The 25,550-nt window shown below is 49.1% G+C and overlaps 2 long non-coding RNA genes across 4 annotated transcripts; one reads left to right on the plus strand and one right to left on the minus strand.

The window, feature by feature from the left end:
* Positions 1 to 3,775: 3,775 nt before the first annotated feature.
* LOC112850969 (uncharacterized) lies at positions 3,776 to 24,105 on the plus strand. 2 transcript variants are annotated; one of them, XR_015244490.1, is made up of 5 exons: positions 3,776 to 3,976; positions 4,390 to 4,497; positions 4,626 to 4,836; positions 9,100 to 10,982; positions 22,581 to 24,105. It is a non-coding gene; the product is annotated as an uncharacterized LOC112850969 (long non-coding RNA). The 2 variants fall into 2 exon arrangements; XR_015244491.1 differs by lacking the exon at positions 22,581 to 24,105 and adding an exon at positions 11,371 to 12,551.
* LOC147573925 (uncharacterized) lies at positions 23,299 to 25,419 on the minus strand. Of its 2 annotated transcripts, none has more exons than XR_015244510.1 (2): positions 24,619 to 25,419; positions 23,299 to 23,509 (listed from the first exon to the last, which is right to left on the minus strand). It is a non-coding gene; the product is annotated as an uncharacterized LOC147573925 (long non-coding RNA). The 2 variants fall into 2 exon arrangements; XR_015244509.1 differs by having other exon boundaries at positions 23,299 to 24,133.
* Between the last annotated feature and the right edge of the window lie 131 nt (positions 25,420 to 25,550).

A 25,550-nucleotide genomic window follows, 5' to 3' on the forward strand; every position in this document is an offset into this window, starting at 1 on the left:
CAGAGCAAAAGACAAAAAGGCCCCCATGAAATTCTGCTACATTCCCTGGGCATGTCACAGATCCTTTTGAAAGCCATTGCTTTGAAATTGCCAGCGTTGCTTAAGCCACAGGTTTTCCATCAGGGGTGGATTTGTCCTCCAGGAGACATCTAGTGATGTCTGGAGACATTTTTGGTTGTCATAACTGGCAGAACAGAGGGGTGCCACTTGGCAACTAGTGGATGCTGCTGAACACCCTCTAATGCCCAAGACCGTCCCTCAACAAAGAATTACCTAGCCTCAAATATGCCAAAGTAAGGAAACCATGCCCAGAACTACAGCCAACTTTTCCAGAGTCTAAATTGATCAGGGCTGCACTAACAGTCCTATACCTTTGATTTTAACAAATGATATCATTAACTGATTTATACCCAATGTGTCTAGGGGTGCCTGGGTGGCTCAGTCGGTTGAGCGACTGACTTCGGCTCAGGTCATGATCTCACGGTTTGTGAGTTCGAGCCCTGCATCGGGCACTGTGCTGACAGCTCAGAGCCTGTAGCCTACTTCTGATTCCGTGTCTCCCTCTCTCTCTCTGCCCCTCCCCCACTCATGCTCTATCTCAGAAATAAATAAATATAAAAAAAAAAACTTTATACCCAATGTGTCTTATAGTAGTCTTTTTGACCATTTTGCAGCATTCCTAATTGGTGTGAAAAAAGAAAAAGAATCTACTTATTTTTCTGAGTAATCTAAATTTTAGCATTGTAGGGGCGCCTGGGTGGCTCAGTCAGTTGAGTGTCCGACTTTGGCTCAGGTCATGATCTCGCTGTCTGTGAGTTCGAGCCCTGTGTTGGGCTCTGTGCTGACAGCTCAGAGCCTGGAGCCTGCTTTGGATTCTGTGTCTGTCTCTCGCTCTCTCTGCCCCTCCCCCGCTTGTGCTCTGTCTCTCTCTCTCTGTCAAAAATAAACATTAAAAAAAAGTTTTTTTAATTTTAGCATTTTATCATGGACATCATAAAACATAGATAAGCCCCACTTTTGACCATTCCTCTTCCCTTCCCCATCAATGGTGTGGGGTGCAGCTTTGGGAATGTTCTACCTATCAGTGCCCTATGTGGAGGGGAGCTCCAGTGGTAACTTCATGGTTCTAGGCAGCTGTGAAAGCCAGGCCTACAATTGTCCCTTTCCCTCCACCTTGGCCCACAAAATGGCAGCTCCTAAAGGGTCTCAGAATGGTTGCTGGTTGGGCTGAAGTTACAGTGGCCTCAGTGGATAAGCTGGGAACAAGCTTGTCACTCGCCTCCCTCTCCAGGCAGCAGAGATGATTACAAATGTTTCATTTCTCATTTCGGGTCGTGTTTTCTAGGCATAATGTTCCCACTGATTTCCTTACAGATGTTTTGAAACAGTCAGATAAACTCCTCAGAGGAAGTTACTATAAACTACGGCTTTATCAGTTTATAAAAGTAATGCAAATTCTTTACTGTAAAACATGGAAGATGCACAAAAGTAAAATTTAATTCCTCATACTTCCACTATCCAGAGATGGTCACTACCATTAAGATTTTGTTAATTTCCCTTGTAATTTTTTCATAACAATATAAATGTATACATAGAGTGTACATGTGGGTATATAGATCTTATACTCACAAAAAATATATTTCTAGTTGTGTCGTGTTTAGAAAATTGGAATCCTTTCTAGTAACACATGCTTCTTAACTGTTTTGGGGTTTTTTTTGAGCATTTTCCTCTGGCCATGAATCTCATCTTGCTTTTTAAATTACCTTTCAGGAGGGTTGTAGGAGCATGACCACCTAGCGTTTTACCAGCCTTGACTTTTATCCAAAAGTGGGGGAGTCTTTTCTACATGTTTCCAGGGAGAGTAAAAAGTGATACAGCCTCTGTGAAGGGCAGCTTATCAGTTGCTATCTAAAATTACAGACACACACAGGGTGCCTGGGTGGCTCAGTCTGGTAAGCTTCAGACTTCGGCTTAGGTCATGATCTCGTGGTTCACGAGTTCAAACCCCATGTCAGGCTCTGTGCTGACAACTCAGAGCCAGGATCCCGCTTCTCAGATAATGTGTCTCCCTCTCTCTCTGCCCCTCCCCCACTAATACTCGGTCTCTCTCTCTCTCAAAAATAAAACATTAAAAAAATGTTTTTAATAAAAATTAAAATTATAAATACACAAACTCTTTGTCTCAGTAAACCTGTTGCTGGGAGATGTATTTGTACATTGTAGACTGTACATGGTTTCACTATGGTATTGATTTCAGAAGTAAAATTTGTAAACAACCTCAGTGTCCACCCTGGGGAACTGGGTTAGTGATTGCTGGAATGGAGCATGACACAGTCTTAAAAATGGGGACTGTCTTTATGTACTAATATGGGAAAGAGCTCCCAAGATACATTGTTAAATGAAAAGGTGTAAAACAGTATGTAAAGTATGTTTCCATTTGTGTAAAAAATCCTTTGCTTACACACACATACACACACATACACGATATCTCCTAAGGGTATAAAGTAACCAAGCATACTAGTTGCTCTTGGGGAGGAGATGTGGGGGGAAAGGGATGAGGAGTGATTTTCACTTTATATCTTTTGGTATTTTTGGAATTTTGAAATATGTGAAAGTATTACCAGTTCAAAAAATAAATTTAAATTAAAAATCTGAACTCTTTCAAGTTAAAGTAAGTTTGATAATTGGTTTCATTGTTTTCTGTCATACACACACACACACACACACACACACACACACACACACACTAAATTCTTAGCCACACCTGTTCTTATATAGGCACACATGCATGAACCTTGAGTTAATGGAACCAGTTAAGTATAAAACAGCTTTGACTTAACGCATTTTCCTGCAAGCTATTTTAGCACATATATTTCTAAGTTATTTTATTAAATTCCCTGTATCAGCCCAAATTATGCCCACACGTAAATTGTGGCCAACAGCCAAGTTCCCCATTTTCAATATCTCCTTGTACATCCTCAGAGAGATTCAAGTCATTTGTGCAAAAGGTAACTGGTAAGAAATCTGCATCGTCTAAAGAACAGTCTCCTATAGGTCTCCTTGTAAGGAGATCCAAGGTGAACATCTAGATGTACCAAGTTGTCCATCGTAATCACTAGCTAGGTATAGCTATTTAGATGTAATTTTAAATTCACCCCAAATTAGTAAATATTGAGTTCTTCAATCACATTAGCCACATTCCAACTGCTCAGTAGCTACAAATAGAACATCTCCCTCAACTCTAGAAAGCTCTTGCACAATTCTAGTCTAAGATAAGTGGCTGATTTCTTTAATCTCCCCTTGTGATCAACTGACTAGTGGGAAGGAAGGGTAGAGAAGGTTAGCCTGCACATCAGGAGTCGACTCCACCAGGCACAGCAGAGTGCTGTGCATGGTTTTTTATGCGGGCTTCACTAAAGAATGAAAACAAAAAGGACGTAATTGGGAGGAATGAGCATATGACTATATAGAAGGTAATGGTGTGGTTTCTTGAGTAATTGGAAGAATTACTGGTTCTTGGAGGGCATTTGCGGAAGCTTTACAGGAGGCACAGGGCTCAGGGGTTGGGGGGGTGGGGTGGGAATACCCCAAACTATAGTTAGACGAGTGTGGGCGTACGTGAGTGTGCGAAGAGAAAGAAAAAAGTCCGCTGCATATCTGCAAGAACTTACATAGACCCATGCGTGTTCATATCCGTCTGGTCCCCCGCGACAGCGGCTCATCAACACGTTCCCACGCTCCCTTGTGGCTCGTGGAACAAGCCACGAGGGTGGCTCGTCGCCCTCTGGACTCCATTTCCCACAAGGCGAGTCACCTGTGCCGGCTCCTGGTATGCAGCGGGCAGGGCCCCCGCCGAGGTCCGGTCCCGAGCCGAGCGCGGGCCGTCGGCGGAAGTGAGAGCCGGAAGTGCGTTGGGCGTGTGCGGCGGCTGGCGGCTGGCGGCGCTGCCCGCCTGTGACGGGGGCCCGCGGCCGAGGTGAGTCCGCGGTCCCGGCGTGGTGGCTTTCGTGAGTGTGAGGGACGACGAGGCCCGCGTGTACGCAGCGGGAGTGACTGGTGGCCGGGTGGGGCTCGGAGGGGAGCGCGGACCCGGCGACGGGTCGCGGGAGGTCGTGGGGGAGGGGAGAGAGGAGGGACCGTGTGCGCGTGCCGCGGGGTATGAGGAAGAGACCTATGCGTGCCCATGAGACCTCAGCTGTGTGTGGCCGAGTGTGACACTGCACGTGTGCGTGTCAGAGGAGGGCTGTCTTGCATGTGAGGTACCACCTGAGTGTGTATATGAGATGTCGGGGGCGCGGGGGGGTGGGGACCCAGTGCGTCACTTGTCTGTGTAGGTGTGTCCTCAGGTGTGTGCACGTGGCTGAGTGTGTCACCACCTGTGCGTTTCAGAAGTGAAGGGTGTATTGCATGCGAAGCACCACCTGTGTGGGCAGATGAGACCTCCTGTGTGTGGGGACCCCAGCACAGCCCTTGCCTGTGTCTGCAGTGTGACCTCAGGTATGTGCATTTGACTGGGCATGTTACTGCTGGTGCATGTCAGAGAAGAGTGTATTGCATGTGTGACACCATTTGTGTGTGTGTTTTTTTTAATTAAATTTTAATGTTTATTCATTTTTGGGAGACAGACACAGAGCATGAGCGGGGAAGGAGCAGAGAGAGGGAAACACAGAATCCGAAGCAGGCTCCAGGCTCCGAGCTGTCAGCACAGAGCCTGACGCGGGGCTTGAACTCACGAACTGTAAGATCATGACCTAAGCCGAAGTCGGATGCTCAACCGACTGAGCCACCCAGGCGCCCCATGTGTAACACCATTTGTGTGTGCAGATGAGACTTCAGGTGTGTGCGAGTGGTCAGGTGTGTCACCGTGCATGTCTGTGTGGGGAAGGGGTGTTTTGTGTGTGTGACACCTCCTTTGTGTTGTTATGCCCAGAATTCATGATCCCCAAAGACCACTAGGGAGCCGAGTCCGATGCAAAAGCAAAGAGCCTTTATTCGAGCTAGCTCGAGCTCAATCCCCTACCTGCACCGACGCAGCGGTGAGATACCAGGGAAAGAGAGCGAGTTTCAAAAGGACAAAGGTTTTATTGGGGCCTGGGGGCAGTTGGTGAGGTAATGGCTATGGCCTCAGCCGATTGGCTGGGGAAGGGTCCTGGGGAAGGGTCGAGTCCTGTTAGGCAGGTGAGGGGGGGTTACTCAAGGGGAGGAGGTGTGGTCAAGGTGAAGGACACAGAACAAGATGGAGTTGGCTGGCGTAGGCCCGCCCTTTCAGTGTCTGCAGGTGTGAACTCAGGTGCGTGCTTATGGCCCATACCCCTTAGCTATCACTCCCCATTCCCCTTTTCCGCAGCCTCTGGCAACCATTAATCTTTCTGTTAATTCTCTCTTAATTAATCTTTCTCTGTTTCGGACATGCGATATAAATTAAATGGGACCATACAATGTGTGGGTTTGTTGTGTCTGGCTTTTTTCACTGAGCATGTTTTTAAAGTCCATCCATGTTGTGCTATGTGTCAGTACTTCATTCATTTTTATAGCTGAGTAATACTCCATTATATTTACCAGTTTGTTTACCCAAATAATGCTGCTGTGAACATTCACTTACAGGTTTTTGTGTAGACATGTGTTTTCCATTTGGGGGAAGGAAGCAGTTGGGTCTGTCCCAGGGAAGCCCACGTGTATGGCCACGCCCACTCCCTGTTGCCTTTGCTCACCCAGCAGTGCTTCATTTTCCAGAATTCCAGCCCTGAGCCCCTAAGTGAGTGCCAGAAGCCTGATTGCTGTATGGGAGTAGATGGGAGGAGGCGGTGGCTCCCTCCCACAACCTGGGCTCTTTGTCTGGGACTAAGACCGCATGCCCCTGTCCTGTAACTGCTGAGGTCAAGCAGCCCAGCGACGGAGCAGAGTAGCAGGCAATGGAACCTGAGGAGCCAGGTGAGGCGCATGGCAGGGTGGTGGTCACAGGGCTGGACATTTTCAGAAACTAGATCTTCCTCAAAACATGCGCTGCTCCTGCTGCCTTCACTCTGCTGCCCTGCCATCCTCAGCCTAGTCCAGACTGTCACCTCTTCACAGGTCTCCTGCCTCCCCCTGCCCCCTCTGTTGCTCTCCACACAGCACCAGAGGGGTCTTTACACCCTGAACAGTGAGGCCACCTCTGCCTTACACCTTCCGTCCCTGCCCTGGCTGTCACAGTAGGTCGGCAAACTCTCCCTGTAAAGCACTGGGTAGCAAATGTTCTCAGCTTTGCAGGCCAAGAGGCAAAACCAAGGATGTCAAATCAAGTAGATACTTATCTAACGAGAGAGAAAACACATACCCACACGTTTTTTTTTTTGTCCTGATGAAATCCAGAACTTCACTGAATGCTGAAATCTGAATTTCACTTAACGTTAATCTGATGACTTTTCCCTCCCAACCACTTAAAAATGAAAAAACTATTCTCAGCTCATGGTCTCTGCAGAAATAGGCAGTAAGTGGAGCCGAGTTTGCTGACCCCTAATTTGACCAGATCCACACTTCCCATGCCTTCTGAGCCCTGCATGACCTGATTTCTTCCTGTTTACAGGCCTCACCTATAGCTCTCCCTTGGCCCACCCCCTGGTTGCTGAATAGCATTTAAATTTAGGTATTACCTCAGAGGCCCTCCCTAACCACCTGACCCAAAACAGGTGCCACACACATCTACATTATGGGTTTTTTTTAGCACTTTTACACATTTTACACATGTGTTTTTTACACATTTGAAGACTTTATACTTGTTCCCATTCATCATAGACTGCAAGTTTCATGATATCATGCACAGTCCATGGAGTATTTGTTGAATGAATGAATAAACAGCCTTCACTATTACCCAGTTTTACAGATAAAAAACCCAGGCCTCAGGGGATTGAACAACCCAAGGTCACCCAGCAGAGAGTGATAAGGTGGATTTGATTCTAGGTCTGACAGACTCCACTTATCCCTCACACTCACTGTCTCCAGTCTAGGAATGACACTGGGAGGAAGGTATGGGCACTGGGTGCATCAGGGCCCCAGAGATCAGTTCTCCACTTTGACCCCTGTGCGGAGGGGCAAAAGGCCTCACATCAGCCCTTCCCTACTGGGAGTCTGTCAGGAACTGAATTCAAGACAGCTGGGACTATCGCTTTTCCCCTCTTCTGAGCACTTGCGTACTTGGTATCTCACTTTGTCCCCAAACAGTCTCTGTAGAGGCATCCTGACAGGTGTCTGCTACCAGTGATGTCCATAAAACTGATAGCATGGGGCTGAATCCTCAGACTATTACACAGCATACGATTTACTTTGTATAAAGTTCAAGAATAGGCACAGCTCATGCGTGCCGTCAGAAATCCCAGCAGCAATCACCCTGGGGCTGGGTAGGGCTTTGCCTGGAAAGTGTGCCTGGTGGGAGCTGTCCGTGGTTCTGAAAAGTCCTAGTGCTGAGCTGTCCAAAATGGCAGCTAACAGCCACATGTAGATATTAAAACGTGAATCAGTTAGACTTCAAATTACACATCCAGTTTCTCAGTCACACCACCTGTGTTTTTTGCTGTTCAGGAGCCACATGGGGCATATGGCTGCTGAATTGGACAGCACAGCTTCAGGACATTTCCATCCTCAGAAAGTTCTAGAGCTTAGTCTGGATGGTTGCTACACAGATGTGTACATTGGTCAAAACTGATTGAGCTGAGCACTCATACCTCTAGTAACAGTGTATCTTTTTGAGAGCATAGACTCAAGTCTGACTGCCTACCTGAGTTCACATCCTCACCTATCACTTGCTTCACACCTTTGATTTAATCTCTCTGTGGCCCCCTTTTCCCACTTGTATAAGAGGGTGATGATAGTACCTCTTTTTCCTCATGTTAGGGAACTTGGCCAGCATTGGACAATAACCCCTTGAGAAGTTTGCAGCCTGGGCGTGGTGTGGAGCCACAGCTGCCCATAGGGACTCAGCCTAGGCTCATGGGTGGTTTCTGTTTTAGAGGCAGGGGTCTGAGGCCCAACTTCCAAGCATTGAATCAGAGGGCCACTTTCTGTGGAGGCCTGAGCTCAGTGACCCCCTGCCCAGCCTGGGAGCCAGGACAGGATGGAGGGTGTAAAGGTGGTGTGGCTTCTGGCAGCAGGGGCACCATGAGGTGTTCCTATGTTATGTTATATTTCACAAAGGCTTTCTGAGACTTAATGCCATCCATCCTCCTGTCCTTTTTGTACCCAAGAAGAAATAGGTCCAGAGCAGGGATGTGGCCAGTTAGTGGCACATGGTGGAACTGCAGTTTCTGGGCTTCCTACTCCAAGTATTTTTCATCCTCTGGATCACCATGGGTCCATGGCAGCTATATAGACCCCTTCACCAGAGCCCAGGTGGGCTGCGACATCCCCAGACTAATTCTGGGGGGTGTGGGTCCACGTGGATACAGCCTTCTCCACAGGACTCATTATCTTGGTTGGTCATGGGTGGGGACATGTGGGGGTGCTTCCCCGCAGAAGCTCAATCCAAGCAAGCATCTTCCCCCTTGATGCCTAGTTTCCTTAGTGTAAGATGGGTCTGGTAGTGTTGATCCTAACCATCACTCTCAGGAACAGAGTGAGGATCAAGCAAGCTGATGTAAGGGGCCCACAGCATGCCTGCCATATGTTAGGGGCTCTGGTTCTGCCAAGCCCTGGAAGGTAAGCAGGAGCAACGCTTGTGGGAGGGTCTGGACTGGGAGGGCTGGAGCCCCTGGGAGAGAGGCTAGTGGCCCGTGAGGGGAGGGATGTGAGGTGAGAGGGCTTTGGGGCTTGGGTCTCTGGGACCTGAGGGCAGCTCTGGCCTCTCTCATATCCCCTGCCCTCCCCCAGTTCTTCCTTTTCAGGGGAGTGTCCAGGAGGACAAGCCCAAGGCCCAAGATGCTGCGTTCCCAGCAGATGCCTTCCACATGAGTTTCCCATAATGCCAGCAGTCCCAGCAGGCTTACTCCTTTCTGCCCTTGCTTCTGTGATACTTCTACTCCTCAGCACAGGACTAGAGCTGCAACCCCCAAGGAGCATGAGTTCTGGGACAGGGTGCCTTCCTCTGCCCTGGCCATTCCTCCTGTCTTCCTTCTGTCTTCACTCCAGGGTGGCGCTTAATGACCCTGTCAATCTAAGGCACCTTGGAGGAAGTCCCATGCCTGGGAAGATCTGGGACACAGGCTGTTTATGGTCACACTGTTTATCCAGGATCCAGGAAAGGGACAGAGCAGAGCCTGGCATGTACAGATACCTGGAAGATATTAACAGGCAAATGAATGAATGGTGGCATGAGCAGTGTCTAGATAGGTTTTGGGTGGTAAGTAGTTGCTCTGAAATTGCTGCCTCCTGACAGGCCCTTTTTTTTAATGGGGTCCCCAAGAAGACAGCCACACACAAGGCAGAGGGATTATTGCCACAAGCTAGGAGTGCCGCTGTGGAGCAGTAAAATTCAGGTTGGGGACACTTAATGGCCTCAGAGCACATGTGGCTGGTATCAGATGCCATCCCATCCTCCAAGCCTCCCCTGCCCAACCTTAAAGGGGATGCAGACCATGCAGGTGTGATAGATGGCTTTGTGGGGGGCTGGTAAGGGCCATCCAGCTGTCCCTCTGGTGGCCACAAAGCTGAGTGTTTTGGGAAGTGATGAAGAATCACTGTGTCTTTTTTTTTTTTTTTAAGTTCAATTCTTTTTTTTTTAACGTATTTATTTATCTTGAGAGTGTGTGTGTGTGAGAGCAGGGGAGGGGCAGAGAGAGAGGGAAAGAGAGAGAATCCCAAGCAGGCCCTGCACTGTCAGCTTGGAGCCCAATGTGAGGCTCAAACCTATGAACCGTGGATCGTGACCAGACCAAAACCAAGAGTCGGATGCTCAATCGACTGAGCCACCCAGGCACCCAAAATCATTGTGCTTTAATCTGTTTAGACTCCTATAACAAAATACCATGAACTCTGTGGCTTAATCGACAAAGTTAGTTCTCACAGTTTTGAAGACTAGAAGTCCAAGATGAGGGTGCCAGCAGGCCTGGGTTCTGCTGAGAGCTCTCTTCCTGGCTTGCAGACAAGCTGCCTTCTCTCTGTGTCCTCACACACTGGGTAGAAAGCAAGGTGAGAACACGCACACTTTGGTTTTTCCCTCTTCTTATGAGGGCACTAGTCCCATCCTGGGTCCTCATCCTCATGACCTCATCTAAACCTAATCCCCGCCAAAGACCCTACTTCCAAATGCCTTTGCACTGAGGGGTAAAACTTTAACAGAGAAGACACAACTATTCAGGTAGGACCATGGCACCCAGTGTCAAGGTGATAATAGTGCCACTCACAGAATGAGCCACCCCTCCAACCATGACCATAGGATGTTTCCCAGAACATTCACATTCTGCTGTTCCTTATGGGGCTGGCTCTGGCCAGACAGGACCCACAGCTGAGCCACTGCATGTGGGATGTTTCAGAAGCCAGTGACATTTAGGGATGTGGTGGTGGACTTCACATGGGAGGAATGGGGGCTTCTGGGCCCCACACAGAGGATCCTGTACCATGATGTGATGCTGAGGAACTACAGCAACTTGGGTCCCTGGGTGAGGTTTCCCTGTCTCTTCTTCATCCACGTCACATGTCTGTTTCCACATGTGTTCACTACATGGGTGTATTTATCCCCTGCCTTGTCCCCAGTAACCCACACCCAGATAGGTCCTTGCTCTGACCTGTGTCCCCCAGTTGGGTCCCTTCTGTGCAGAGTGGACACCCTATCCCACATCACCAGGGAGAGACCTCTACTGTGCCTGAGGCACACACACTGCATTACTGGGCCTGTTGGGTCCTGGCTGGCTTGTGACAACAGCATCAACATTTCCCTTCTACTTTCTAACTATGGGCAGGACTCCCCGGCTGCAAACCGGATGTGATCTCCAAGCTGGAACAGTGGGAAGACCCCTGGACTATGGAGACAGATGTTCTGAGAGGTCCAGGTGAGTGAAGTAAAGGTCTATCAGGTCAGTTTTTTTAATTAATTTCTCCCCCTAGCTTTGACGTATAATTGACAGTTAAAAATTGTGTATATTTAAAGTGTAGAACATGGTGTTTTGATATACATTGTGAAATGATAACCACAATCCAAATAATAGATATATCCATCTCCTCACATAGTTGCGATGATTTTTTCTGTGGTGGGAATGCTTACAGTCAACTAACTGTCTTAGGAAATTTCTAGTATATAGTACAGTGTTATAACTACAGTTACCATGCTTCAGATCAGTTTATTTCTCCTCCTGGGGCAAGGAGGTGCAGTGTATATCCAACAACAGAAAAGAGCTAGTAGGTGCAGGAGCCTGAAAACAAACCCGACAGTCATTTAACAGTCTCTTCGTTCACTTCCCCCAGCATCTGACAGCCACTAATCTGTCTTCTGTCTCTGTGATTTGCATCTTCTGAACTTTTCATATAAGTGAAGTTTATATAAATATATTCATATAGATACATATAAATTCACTTATTTTTCACAAAGATACATGTGCTACTATGTGTGGCCTTTCTGTATCTGGCTTCTAACCCTTAAGAACAGTTCTCTATGAGGGGCAACTGGGTGGCTCAACTGGTTAAGCATCCAGTTTCGGCTCAGGTCATGATCTCACAGCTTGTGAGTTTGAACCCAATGTCAGGCTCTGTGCTAATAGCTTGGAGCCTGGAGCCTGCTTCAGATTCTGTGTCTCCCTCTCTCCCTGCCCCACCCCCGCTCGTGCTCTGTCTCTCTCCCCTTCAGAAATAAAAAAACATTAAAAAAAAAAAAAAAAAAAAGAATAGTTCTCTATGAGCATTCACCTGCAGGTTTCTGTTTTCCATTCTGTTGACCAGGCCCTGTTCTAGTGAGGGCGTGGTTGTAAAATAGTGGCAGCTGACAGGTGAGGCAGCTCTCGGTGGCCTTGGCCCATGACTTTCTGTGCTCCGTTCTACCACTTTTCCTCCCTACTGGGCAGAAGAGAGTTGACAGCAGGCATGAGGCCACCATTCTCAGAGAGGCCTAGCACAGGGTTGGCCTTTGGCTGGTGTCTGGCAACTTGGATTATGGTAGGATCCCCCCATTCCCTAAATGATAAGAATGGCTCACTGCACCCAAGCCATTTGTACAAACAACGTGATTTACACTGAATGCCTACTTTCTTCCTGGGAGCCTGGGATTTTGGTACATGCTACACAGCCAGTGCCTGCATGGCCAGCCCCTAGTAAAACCCTAAGCTCTGAGCCTCTGACAAACTGTAGACAACACTTCAGTGTCAGAATCCAGAGCTGGAGGGGTTAGGTGCATGCTGTGTGGCTCCACTGGGAGAGGACTCTGCCCCTGCACCTTTTCCCTTTGTTGATTTTGCCTGGTGTCCTTTTGCTCTAACCAGTCACAGCCGTGAGTATGACTCTGTGCTGAGAACTGTGTTGAGGAATCACCAAGCCTGTGGGTGGTCTTCCAGACCCTGATCCATTCACTCTTCTGTCCTCAACTGCAAGAGCCCTGCTGAAAGCCACATATCTGCACTGTCCAGTCTGACTGCTGCGGTTCTGTCCATCTTCCCGATTGGCCGTGCATGTTCAGGTTGGATCCTGAGCATACTTCCTTGCTTATTTTTCAGGCTCAAAGCCTGGGCCCCGAGCTGCATGGCTACCTCTAGACAAAGGTGCTCTGCTTCGGGGGCAGATGACAATGGGACTCACAAGGCAGGATTTCTGGCACACCATCGTGAGAGAAGTCACAGAGCATGAAGGCCAGGTGACAGACACTGCCGAGCAGTGACACGCAGCCAGCGGAAGAAGAGCCCAGAGTGGAACCTTGCAGGAACTTTCTTCTGGCGCCCATTCCTTGTTGAGCATCAGGGCAATCCCCAGGGGTGCAAGGTCTCACAAGCCAGGTTGGCAGAAGGGCCTCACCTGTGTTTCAGTCCTAGATCAGGGGTGCCCTGCCAAGGAGACTGTAAGTGTATGGAAGCCCTCAGCTCTTTTCCAGACCTTAGTCGCCCACGAGGAGTTCACACTGAGGAGGATACATTGGTGTGTGGTGGGTCCAAAGATGGCTTTAGCAAGAATGCATTCCTTGCGGGCTATCAGTGGGTTCCCACTAAATGGAAGCCCTACACATGCAAGGAGTGTGGGAAGGCCTTTGGACAGACACACATGTCATTCAGCACCAGAGAACCCACACTGGCAAGAAGCTGTACACATGCTGGCAATGTGGACAGGCCTTCAGCAAGAACTCGTGCCTCGTAAGCACTGTGCATCCACACAGGTGAAAAGCCCTATGCGTGTGGCTACTGCAGCAAGTGCTTCTGAGAGAACTCGTCCCTGGCCAAGAACCAGCAGGTGCACACAGGCAAGAAGCATATACCTGTGGCAAGTGCAGGCATGCCTTCAGCCAGAGCACTCACCTCGTGCAGCACCAGCGAGTCCACACTAGGGAGAAGCTGTTCACCTGTCATGAGTGTGGCAGAGCCTTCACCAACTCCTCGACCCTCCTGGTCCACCACAGAACCCACGCAAGAGAGCAGCCATATGAGTGTCACACATGCTGCAAGGTGTTCAGCCTCAGCTCATCCCTGACCGAGCACGAGCGCTGCCACACAGGAGAGAAGCCATACACGTGCCAGGAATGTGGGAAAGCCTTCAGCCAGAGCTAGTCCCTCAGCAAGCACCTGAGGACACACACGGGTGAGAAGCCATATGCATGCAATGCCTGTGGCCACGCCTTCAGCCAGAGTTCCTCCCTGGCCAAGCACCAGCGAGTGCACACCAGCAAGCGGCCCTACACGTGTGGAGAATGTGGGAAGACCTTCAGCCAGAGCTCCTACTTGACCCAGCACCTCAAGATCCATAGTGATGAGAAACCGTTTACATGCGGTGAGTACAGGAAACCCTTCGGCAATTCTTCAGCCCTGGTCCTGCAGCAACGGGTGCACACGGGTGAGTGGCCCTACACGTGTGGAAAATGCAGGAGGACTTTCATCCAGAGCACGTTCCTCACTCAGCACAAGAGGATCCACACTGGGGAGAAGCCTTTTGTTTGTGGAGACTGTGGAAGGGCCTTTGTGCAGAGCTTCTCCCTCACCCTCCACCTCAGGACACACACCGGGGAGAAGCCCAACAAGTGCAACGAGTGTGGCAAGGCTTACATCCAGATGTCACACCTCACTGAGCACTACCGGGTGCACACGGGGGGAACAGCCCTATGCGTGCCATGCATGCAGCAAAGCCTTCAGCCGCAGCACCAGCGCGTCCACGCGGGTGCCAAGCCCTTCATATGCAGCCTGTGTCAGAAAACCTCCCGTGAGGCTGCGGCCCTTGTTCTGCATCAGAGGATTCATGCCAGACAGGAGCCCTTTGAGTGTGACAAATGTGAGAAAGCCTTCAGCTAGAGCAGATCCCTGGCCCAGCATTGGAGAATTCATTCCCAGGGGATGCCATGTGAGTGCAGCAACTATCAAAAAACCCTTGGCAACTGTTTGGTTCTCATCCATCAGTGAACTGGGGATGTGCCAGATGGGGTAGAGACCTTCTGTCTGTCCTTGGTGTGTTGTTCTTCATCCAGCAGGGGGCCCTGTGAGTGGCAGGAACTGTGCAGAGCAGCCCCCTTGCACATCATATACACTTCTCTCTGCGGGGTCACACGGTTGGGTGAGAAAGCGGAGTGAGCCTTCAAGAGGAACAACAGCCCCTCCCATTCTCCATGCTCCGGGTTCCACAGATATCCACCAGGTGGTAGGAGAGATCCACAGGTATGGATGGTCTTCTCAGCAGGCCTGGAACAGAGCTCATTTTGGTTTTTACCTCGGGGGAAAAATGAAATTTAAAAACAAAAAACTTAAAAGATGCTTTTATCAGTTGTTTGTGCCTTGTATTAACTCAGGCCATATGGTTTTAGATCATGTGGTTTGGTTTGGGGTTGTTTTGTTATTTTTGTTTTTTGTTTTTTGTTTTTTTGGTTTTGTTTTGTTCCTCTGCCAAAAAGTAAGGTTTATAATGCTGAAATGTGTGATGTGTCACAAAGCCCAGACCTTTAAAAAGACTTTGTGTGTCATTCATCAGCTTCAGCACAGACTTCATTAAAATCAGTCAAGACAGTGACATTCGTGTAAGACTTTAACACTTTATACTCTTTACACATAAGCACTTTACATACATCACTCCATTTCATCTTCTCAGCAGCCATGTGGTGCAGATATTGTTATCCCCACTTCATAGAAAAGGAGCTGAGATTTTGAGAAGTTAAACCACTTGCCTGAGGCCACCAGCTAAAAGCCACTCATTTTTCAGGATGAAAACATGGGAGTTAGCAGATAGGGACAGAGTGGCAAACAGTTCCCCCATCCCTTTCAGTATATGCCAGGGGTATTTACTGTAAGGAGGCAGCTCTAGAATTTAATGTTCCCTCGAGAATGTGAGATGGCGGGGTGATTGGGTCGCACCTGAAAAAGCAGGTCAAGTCCTCATCTGGCTGACTTGAGGCAAAGGCAAAAATAGGAGCTGGGCAGCCATTGCTCAGTCCAGACATTGATCACATGCCTCCTGGAGCCGTTCCTTTGTTCCAGCACAGGTGCGGTCTTTCACTTCTCTGCACAGCTTCACTTGGATTCTCTGTGGCCATCAGAGTGCAGTCTGGCCTTGAAGCCCCTGCACTCAACCACCAAAGCCCATCTTTCCAGGTTCATTTCCAGCCATCCCACAGGCAGCCTTTGTTGTCCAATCCCAGCTTGTTTTGGTCTCCTGTCCTCGGTATCAGCTCCAGGGCACCTCCTCACTGGCTGAATCCCCTTGTGCTCCCCACGGTGGCACAGACCTTGTGTTGTCATTGTCCATGTCCTCATTCAGAGCCCACCCTGGACCTAGAGCCCCTTTAGCATACATCCCTGTCTCATGCCTCTATAGACCCATCCCCTGTCACATGGCAGGGCCCAAATCCACAGGGAATGAGTGAGTGAACCAGCGAGACACCAAATGCAAAACGACTGCAAGGGAGTCCTCAAGACCACCTGCAGGTTCAGTGACTCACAAGGACTCCTAGAAGTCAGAAAAGGTAGAGATACTGTTTATTATAGTGAAAAGGATAAGATTATAATCACAAAGGTAGAAAGTACACAAACAAATTCAGGAGACACCAGGTACAAGCTGCCATTTGTCCTGTCCCAGTGCAGTCACACAGACTGCTCCATACTTCCTGCTAAGAGTGACAATACACATGGAGTACTGGCAGCCAGGGAAGGTCACCCAAGCCTGCTGATATTTACCGGGGGTGACCACATACATGCAGAATGCCTGCATGACTGACCTTAGTTACTGAGCCTCAAGCTGTCTCAGAGATCAGCCTGGTACAGTGTGACTCAAGGTCCCCATCATAAATCACAGACGTAGCCTAAGGCTCCCAGTAAGGAAAGACTCTTATCAGGCAGGATATTCCAAGGGCTTGCCATCCAAGGGCCAATCCATTCTTTGTAATGTGCAGTTTGGACACCCCAGATCTGCTGAGTTCTACTCTACTGCACAATGACCCTGCACAGCTGGTGACCAGTGACACCTCCTTACCTGGCCAAGTGTCACAGCTTCTACCACAGCACACCAGAGAAGAGGTGTCAGCCGACTGGAGGCAGTGTAGGTCAGAATGCTCAGGAGTCTCCCAGGAGAAGAGGCAACTTGGTTTTGTAGGAGCAAGACTGCCTCAGGCAGTGCACGTTTGGGAGAGCGTTCCGCGTGAGCCCCAGGGACCAGGCTGAGAGGCAGGAAGACCTGGGCAGCTGGGGAGCCTCTGAGGCACCACATGGCATGGATGGGGCAGGCTTGCAGTGGGCCGCCCACTCAGCCTCTGTAAAAACAGGGACCGTGTCTTGGCAGCAAGGTGGAGGGACGAGAAGGGATGTGACAGTGCCAGTCCTCAGCATACTTTGCTTCCTTCCCTCAAGGGGTGGTCAGGCATAACCAGCTAAAACCAGTTCCATGGGTTTGAAGCCCAGCCCTCCCCAGATGAGTTCTGGGTCTTCACTCTCTGCTTCTGTCCCTCATGTTCCTTGTCTGTAAAATGGGGATGGTGACCCCCAGCCTGCAAGGTTTAACATGTTAACTGGTAGAGAAAGCGTATGTTGGGTGCGAGTGTTGTTGCACCAGGAAGCAGCCTCCCTCTGGGGCAGGTGAATGATGGTCACAGATCGGCTGCGGTCGGGTGATGAGAAAGAAGTGCAACCAACAACTAGCATGAATGGTCCTGCGGGAGTGTGGCTGGCCAGGGGGCGAGGGCAGCAGTTGTAGGGGCCTGCGCTTCACATGGAAAAGACTGAGCTCTGCTGGCGTCCGATGGTCAGGGCAGAGGCTGACACAGCACCACACGGGGGCAGGGGCCTATCCGGAGAATGTCCCCAGGGCAATTCATTCTTTCTGTAAGGCCAGGTGGTCTTCAAGTTCTTTGCCTATTACTATTGATTGCTCACCCGTGTGGTTCTTATATCAAACATCTGCGTGCAAAGAGCTGTCCAGATGCTGTGTGGAGGGCAGGGAGCTGTGGGCTCTGGGGCACTGGCTGCAGGAGGCAGAGTCTGGGTATCTGGGCAAGGGGGAGTCCATGGGGCCTCAGGGCTCTCCGTTCACTCCTTGGGGTGGCCACTGGTGGGGTGTGCATCTGCACTTGAACACACCCTCACACAACATCGCACACTCGCACACTGACAAAGATTCTCTCCATGACCAAACTTCAGTCAGGCTGTTCTGAGGAGAGTTTGATGAGGCCTCAAACCTCGAGCTCCTGTGTCCTTTCTTATAGAGTCTAGTTCCAGGAAAAGTCTTGCTAAGTCAGTTTAGGGAGAATTTCCCACCTTCCAAATATGATCACTCTCACTGTCTACTCAGGTTCCTCCCCCTCCCCCCCTTCCCCACCCTGTGATGTCTGATCCCCTTGGCCCGCCTTCAGCGAGAATCCTGTTAGATGTCCCCTTACCCCTGAGATTTTCTCTTTTTTTTTAAATTTTTTTTTTAATGTTTTACTTATTTTTAAGACAGAGACAGAGCATGAGCAGGGGAGAGGCAGAGAGAGAGAATCTGAAGCAGGCTCCAGGCTCTGAGCTGTCAGCACAGAGCCAGACGTGGGGCTCGAACTCACAAACTGTGAGATCATGACCTGAGCCGGAGTTGGACGCTCAACTGACTGAGCCACCCAGGCACCCCGAGGTTTTCTCTTAGTAACTGTTTATCTGTTGGTACCCACCCTGCTTCCTGACTATAAATCCCCACTTGTCCTCACTGGATTCAGAATTGAGCCCAGTTCTTTTTTTTTTTTAATTTTTTTTTTCAACGTTTATTTATTTTTGGGACAGAGAGAGACAGAGCATGAACGGGCGAGGGGCAGAGAGAGAGGGAGACACAGAATTGGAAACAGGCTCCAGGCTCTGAGCCATCAGCCCAGAGCCCGACGCGGGGCTCGAACTCACAGACCGCGAGATCGTGACCTGGCTGAAGTCGGACGCTTAACCGACTGAGCCACCCAGGCGCTCCAAGCCCAGTTCTATAATGAGATCTATTTCCCACTTTGCAATAGTTTTTCTTAATAAAATCTATTTTTACTACTTTAACTGCTGCTAGGAATAACTTTAACAACATGCACACTGCTGACATTCATTCCCACACTTCTACACTTCCACACACATTCCCCACGGTAGCTGGATGACCCTGGATGCCAAGGCAGCTACCTAGCAGAGGGAGCATCTGGGCCTCTCCCCCTGGAGTCCTGAGAGTGAGATTTGGCTGACACACACAGTGGTGGTATATGCCCCACCTTGGTGCTGAGATGGTCTGTGGGATGAAATCCAAGGCCTGCAGGCAGCTGCTACGTCCGCCAGGCAGGGGCTGGGCTGGTGGGAGAGCCTGCCTCTAGTAGGTACCTCTGGGTATGTCTGCATGCATTCATACGTGTGTCTTTTCTTTCTTTTCTTTTCTTTCTTTCTTTCTTTCTTTCTTTCTTTCTTTCTTTCTTTCTTTCTTTCTTTCTTTCTTTCTTTCTAGAAAAAGAGAGCGGGGAAGAGGGACAGATAGAATCTCAAGCAGGCTGCATACTCAGAGTGGAGCCCAACATAGGGCTTAATCCCACGACCCTGGGATCATGACCTAAGCTGAAATCAAGAGTCAGACGCTCAACAGATTTATCCACCCAGGTGCTCCTATGTCTATTTTTTTTTTATAACAGCATTTTAAAATAAGATGGAATTCACGTTCACACTCCTAAAGTGTACAATTCAGTGGTTTGTAGTGTTTTCACTATGATGTGCCACCACCACCACTAATTCCAGAACATTTTTATCACCCCAAACAAAAACCCAATACCCATTAGCAGTCACTCTCCATCCCCCCTCCTCCAAGCCCCCCGACAACCACTAATCTACTGTCTCTACAGATTTGCCTTTTCTGGATATTCCATATGAATAGAATCTTAAAACATGTGACCTTTGCATCCGGCTACTTTCATTGAGCATAATGTTTTCAAGGTTCATCCATTGTCAGCACTACGTTACTTTCTTTTTTTCTTTTTAATATTTATTATTTTTGAGAAAGAGAGAGCACAAGCAGGGTAGGGGCAGAGAGAGGGGGACAGAGGATCCAAAACGGGATCCGAGCTGACAGCAGCAGCCCAATGTGGGGCTTGAACGCACAGACTGCAAGCTCATGACCTGAGCCGAAGCTGGACGCTTAAACAACTGAGCCACCCAGGGGTCCCAGCACTGGGTTACTTTCTATGGCTGAATAATATTCCATTGTATGAATAGATCACATTTTGTTTATCCATTCACTGGTTGATAGGGTTACTGGGTTATTTCCACTTTTTGGCTATGATGAACAATGCTGCTATGAACACTTTGTGTGGGCACATGTTTTCAGTTCTCTTAGAATTGATGGGTCATAAGGTAACTCTATGTTTGACTTTTTGTGGAAATGCTAAATTGTTTTCCACAAAGGCTGCATCATTCTTCATTCCCACCAGCAATAGATGAGGGTTCCAGTTTTTCAACATCCTTGCCAACACTCATTGCTACCTGCCTTTCTGATTGTAGCCAGTGGGTGTGAAGTACCACCACAGTGTGGTTTTAGTTTGCATTTCCATGATGACAAAGGATGTTGAGCATCATTCCTATGCTTATTGGCCATTTGATTTCTTTGGAGAAATGCTTACTAAGTCCTTGCCCATTCTTTTTTTTTTTTTTTTTTTTTAATGCTTGTTTGTTTATGTATTGAGAGAACAAGGAGGGGAAGGGCAGAGAGAGAAAGGGAGAGAGAATCCCAAGCAGGCTCTGCACTGTCAGCACAGAGCCCCACGCAGAGCTCAAACTCATGAACCCATGAGATCATGACCTGAGCTGAAATCAAGAGTCAGACCCTTAACCAATGGAACAACCTAGGTAGCCTTTGCTCATTCTTAAATTGTTTTGTTGCTGTTGAGTTATAAGAGCTCTTTATATATTCTGGATACAAGTTGTGTTATCTGTATGTCTGTGTGAGTCTAAGTGTACGGCTATGTCTGAACAGGCACACCTTTGCCTCTCACCATGGACACAGGTAAGCAGAGGGTATCATGATCAGCTAAGAAGAGGTGAGAGTATCTTATCTCCAGATCTCCATGTTACAAAGTCAGGTTTATTATCTCCAGGTTATGGAGAAAGAAGTAGAGGACCAGAGAAGTGAAGTCATTTGCCTGAGCAGGAGAGAGTAAGAGGCAGAACTGGTACACAAAAGGAGCCCACTGAAGAGGTGATTTATTGGTATGATTTTTGGGAGTGAGCATCTTAGGGCTGTTCCTTTGACAACAGAAGACAGCAAACCATAAGGAAGACGAAGAAGACCCAAGGAGATAGAGGCGATCAGTGCCACCCACAGGCCAAAGCCCAGTTCAGTGCTTGATGGGTGACATGGGTTTTGGTTGAGGAAAACAAAGGGTTCCTTGGATTAGGATCCCTTTGGTGTGTCTGTCAGTGGTCAGAAAATACTAAGAGGCCATTTACACAAAATATCAGAGCAAGAAAATCCATGCAGGCAGAAAGCAGATTAATGGGTGTCAGAGGCCAGGGGCAGAGGGAATAGAGAGTGACTGCTAATGGGGGTTGTCTTGGGAGTGATGTAAGCCTTTTGGAATTAGAGAGCAGTGATGGTTGCACAACCTTGTGATTATACTAAAAAGTGAACTGTATACTTTAGAAGGGTGAACTTAAGGTATGTGAACTATAGCTCAAAAAAAGTTAATTTTTATTTTTTTAAGTTTATTTTTATTTATTTTGAGAGAAAGAGAGATAGTAAGCAGGGAGGGGCAGAGAGAGAGAGGGAAACAGAATCCCAAGCAGGCCCTGTCCTGTTAGCGCAGAGCCCAATGTGGGGCTTGAATTCACAAACTGTGAGATCATGACCCGAGCTGAAGTCACGAGTCGGATGCTTAAGTGACAGAGCCACCCAGGTGTCCCCTTAATTTGTAAAGAGGAAAGGATATGGAAAGAGGACCAGGTAAAAGGGCAAACCCTGGCAAAGGGGAGGGAAGCAATGAGAGTCTATGAGGTGTAGGAGGAGGGAGATGAGATGCCTCAGGCCTTCAAGATGGTGGGAGGTGATGTGGGCAGTGGAGAGAGCACAGCTACCAGGTGCTGTGGTGCTGAAGCAGGTGTGAACTGTAGCTGAAGGCCTTGCCACACTCCCTGCACAGGCAGGGCTTCTGGCCCATGTAGGTGCACTGGTGCTGGCTGAGGTGTGACCGCTGGACGAAGGCCTTGTGGCCTTGCCACACTCCCGCCAGGCACAGGGCCTCTCACCCATCCGGCCCCGCTGGTGCTGGCCAAGGTCTGCGCTGCCTTTAAAGGCTCTGCCACAGTCTAAGCACTCGTAAGTCCTCTTGCCTGTGTGGATCTTGTGACACTGAGTGTGGAACTCTGCCCAAAGGCCTGCCACACTCAATACACTCACACGGCTCCTCACCACTGTGTGTCCTCTGACAGTGGATCAGGGTGAGCTCCACCTGAAGGCTTTCCCACAATTCCAACACTGGTAGGGCTTCTCCCCTGTGCGAATCTGCAGGTGTTTCCACATGTCTGAGTTCCCCAAGAAGGCTTTGCCTACATTTGTACTGGTTCTCTCCAGTGTGGGTCCTCTGGTGCATTGTGAGTGTGGAGCTCTGAATGAAGGTTTTTCCACACTCATGGCATTCGGAGGGTTTCACTCCAATATGGATCCTCTGGTGCTCAATGCGGTCAGACTGGGAAAAAGACTTTCCCACAGGTGCTACACAGATAAGGCTTTTCCTAGGTTGAGTCCCTTAGTGCACAGAGAGGGCCAAGTGCTGCTTGAAACTCTTTCCACACAAGCCACACCTGCAGGGCTTCCTGTCCACACAGGTTGCCTACAACACATCTGGCTCTGGAACCTGCTCAAAGCTTCCTCCATGTGTGACTAACATGTGTGGTGTCTTCTCCACAGCAACATTCTTTTGTTTGACAGGGCTCGAAGGTATCCTGACACTCCTCACAGCTTCACTGCCTCCATAACCTCTCCCCACACTAGGATTTTCCATGCTGGGGACTGACTATTGCTTAAATTCTTTTTCCCAGAAAAGCAAATGTTGCCCTATGTCCTCAGTAGGACCTCTGTTCCGGTTCCCTGAGTAGGCCTCAGGAGCGCCAAAGTGTGTGAACACAGACCCTCATGAGATCTCTTTTCTGACGACCTCCATTATTATCCTCGGGATGGATTGCAGCAGGTCCTTGAATATGCTCTGTGGTCGCCTTCCTTGATCAGAAAGAAACCAAGATCACAAATGTTAACTTTGTTGACTTTTCTGAACTGAAAGAAAGAAATCAAAAGGATTGATGATGTGGATGGAATTACTGGCTCATTTCTTCACCCCTCCTCGTGTACACACCTTTGGCCACATTTGTGGTTCCTCTCACTAAAGACAGCATGGATACCCTTTCCTTAACTTTGGGTGTGGCCACGTGACTCGTTTGGCCAATGGAATGTGAGTGGCATTGCTAGTATGTTAGTCTTGAGCCTGGGCGCAAGCGTGCTGGCATCTCTGCCATCACCATGAGCCCTACAAAGCAAGTGCAACAAAGATGGACCCAACCTGTAGCCTGGAGCCAAGCCCCAGCCAGAATAGCCAATCCTTAGACTCATGAGAGGAATAAGTGCTTGTTTCTGTCAGTAACTGAACTGTTGAAACCGTTAATTACAGAGGATAACTGATTGATACAGTGCCAAGTTAAAACGAACACTTCCTCAAAAAGATGAGGTTTGAAATCTGGGGAGAGGATGAGAAAGAGACAGAGAGGAAGAGAGGAAAGTCTATTCAGGAAAGCCCAGAGGCCTAGAACACTGGTTGAATAATCAGAGAATAAGCACAAAAGGGGTCTCCCAAGGTCTGGAGTACGGAGTTGAAGGGCCATGGTGCATATGGAAGGTAAATGAGAATCCAGTTGTCTGTCCATCTGCCATTCAGTTATTCATTCCTTGTTCTTCAGCAAACTTTTCTTGTGCTGTGCTAAAGGCAAAGAATACCTTGGCCTCAGGCCGTGGAAAGGGCAGGGCTCCTCCCAGCTCTAACAGCACAGACTCACAATCTGTACAGAGAGGAACGCCCTGAGGGAAGTTCCCATGGAGTTTCCAGGTCACCCCACACCTACTAACTGTCAGTCTGGGCTCGTTCCTCCCTGGCACCTGGGTCTCCTCTAGATGCTACCCTCTCTCTCCTCTCCTCAGGAGCCTCCCAGAAAGTATCCCCACTGTCATACCAATGCCCCTTCGACCCATTATGGAGTGAAGTGTGTTCCCCGCCAAATTCATATGTTAATATCCTAACCTAAGCCCTAGAATGTGACTGTATTTGGATATAGGACCTTTAAAGAGGTAATTAACATTAAACAAAGTCATGTGGGTAGGCCCTGTTCCAGTATGACTGGGAGAGAGAGACCAGGGGCATGCTAATGAGGAAAGGCCATGGTGAGGACACAGCAAGAAAGTGGCCATCTACGAACCAAGGAGAGAAGACTCAGGAGAAACCAACCCTGCCAACAACACTTTGATCTTGGACTTCCAGCTTCCAGAGTGTGAGAAAATAAAAGTTTATTGTTTAAGTCACCCAGCCTGTGGTATTTTGTGATGGCAGCTGTAGCAAACGAAAATACTTTCAGGGTCCTGAGCCAGCCTTGCTCTGCCCTTGGATGCTGCGCTTCAACCCATTAACCCTGTCCACTCCACCTTCAAAACAGATCTCTATCTGACCACTGATCAACACCTCTACCTCCACCATCGTGATCTGACCTACTCTGCTAACCAGGACTCCAGCAGCATTCACCTCCCAGGTCTCCCTACCTCTACCCTCACCCCAACAGTCTTCCCTTGTAACCACCACAAGAATCCTACAGAGCTAAAGTCACAGCACAGTCTTCTGCCCAAAGGCTTCCCATGGCTCCCACCTCTTTCAGGGTAGACATCAAAGTTCATTCGTGGCCCATAAGCCCTGCAAGATCTGCCCCCTACAAGCCTCCCCATTCTGACCCTGTCCTTTCCTATCTCCTTCCCTCAATCCACTCCAGCTGGGCCTCCTTGTCTGCACCCACCTTGGGGCCTTGGCATTTGCATTTCATGTACCTGGAAAATTCTGAGTCCTTCCCTTTATTCAGGCCTCAGCTGGGATGCTAACTCCTCAGAAACAGTTCTTGTTTCTTTGATTACCGTCTGCCTCCCTAAAATAACATCAGCTCCATGGAGGCAGGCCGTGCCTCTCCTCTTCATTGCAATGTCCCATCTGGAATAGCGATGGTCCTTACTGGCTGCTCAGTATGCATCTGGGGAAGGAAGACAATGTGCTCATTCTGGCTGCATGCAAAGGTCTGATGAGCTGAAGGGCACATGGTCACAGGCTGGGGGCAATAAGCACGGGCCGGGCGAACCTCAAAGCCTCACCTGCACACAGGTTGGGCCACCACCCTCCTTGTCCTGGGTCCCCAGCTGGGGTCTCCTGCTTAAATTCTCTCACACACCCACATGCACACACAGAGAACACATTCTCACATACAATCACATGTCCAGACATCCATAGTATCACACAATCACATCCATGATCACAGTCACAGTCACTGAAGCAACACACAGTGTAATCATACACAGTCTGGGGCCTTTGTGCTGTATCAGGCCCTCCTGGGCACCTCCATGTCTCTGTCTCAAACACCATCACACAACGTGACAGCCGCATGTGGCTGCAGAATTATCACATACCATAACTAACACAAAGGTCACACCCACCCACACACAGTTACACGCACAGAAATACCCACACGTGTGGTCACAGAGAATGACACGCGCAGCCCAACCTCTAGAGCACCAGCGGTCACACAGGACACGTGGAATCACCTGTGTATGGTCACAGTAAGCAACACACTACACACGATGCACACCCCACACAGTGACACCCTCTCCCCTCACCCCACGCACTATGCACGGTTCCACCTCCCACACAGCCCCCCGCCCGCCCCTTCACTCGCAGCCACCACAACCCCACAAAGGCCCAGCCTTCTACCCAC

Source organism: Puma concolor, chromosome E2, assembly GCF_028749965.1.
Source record: "Puma concolor isolate L17-30 chromosome E2, mPumCon1.1.hap2, whole genome shotgun sequence".
Taxonomy (NCBI): domain Eukaryota; kingdom Metazoa; phylum Chordata; class Mammalia; order Carnivora; family Felidae; genus Puma; species Puma concolor.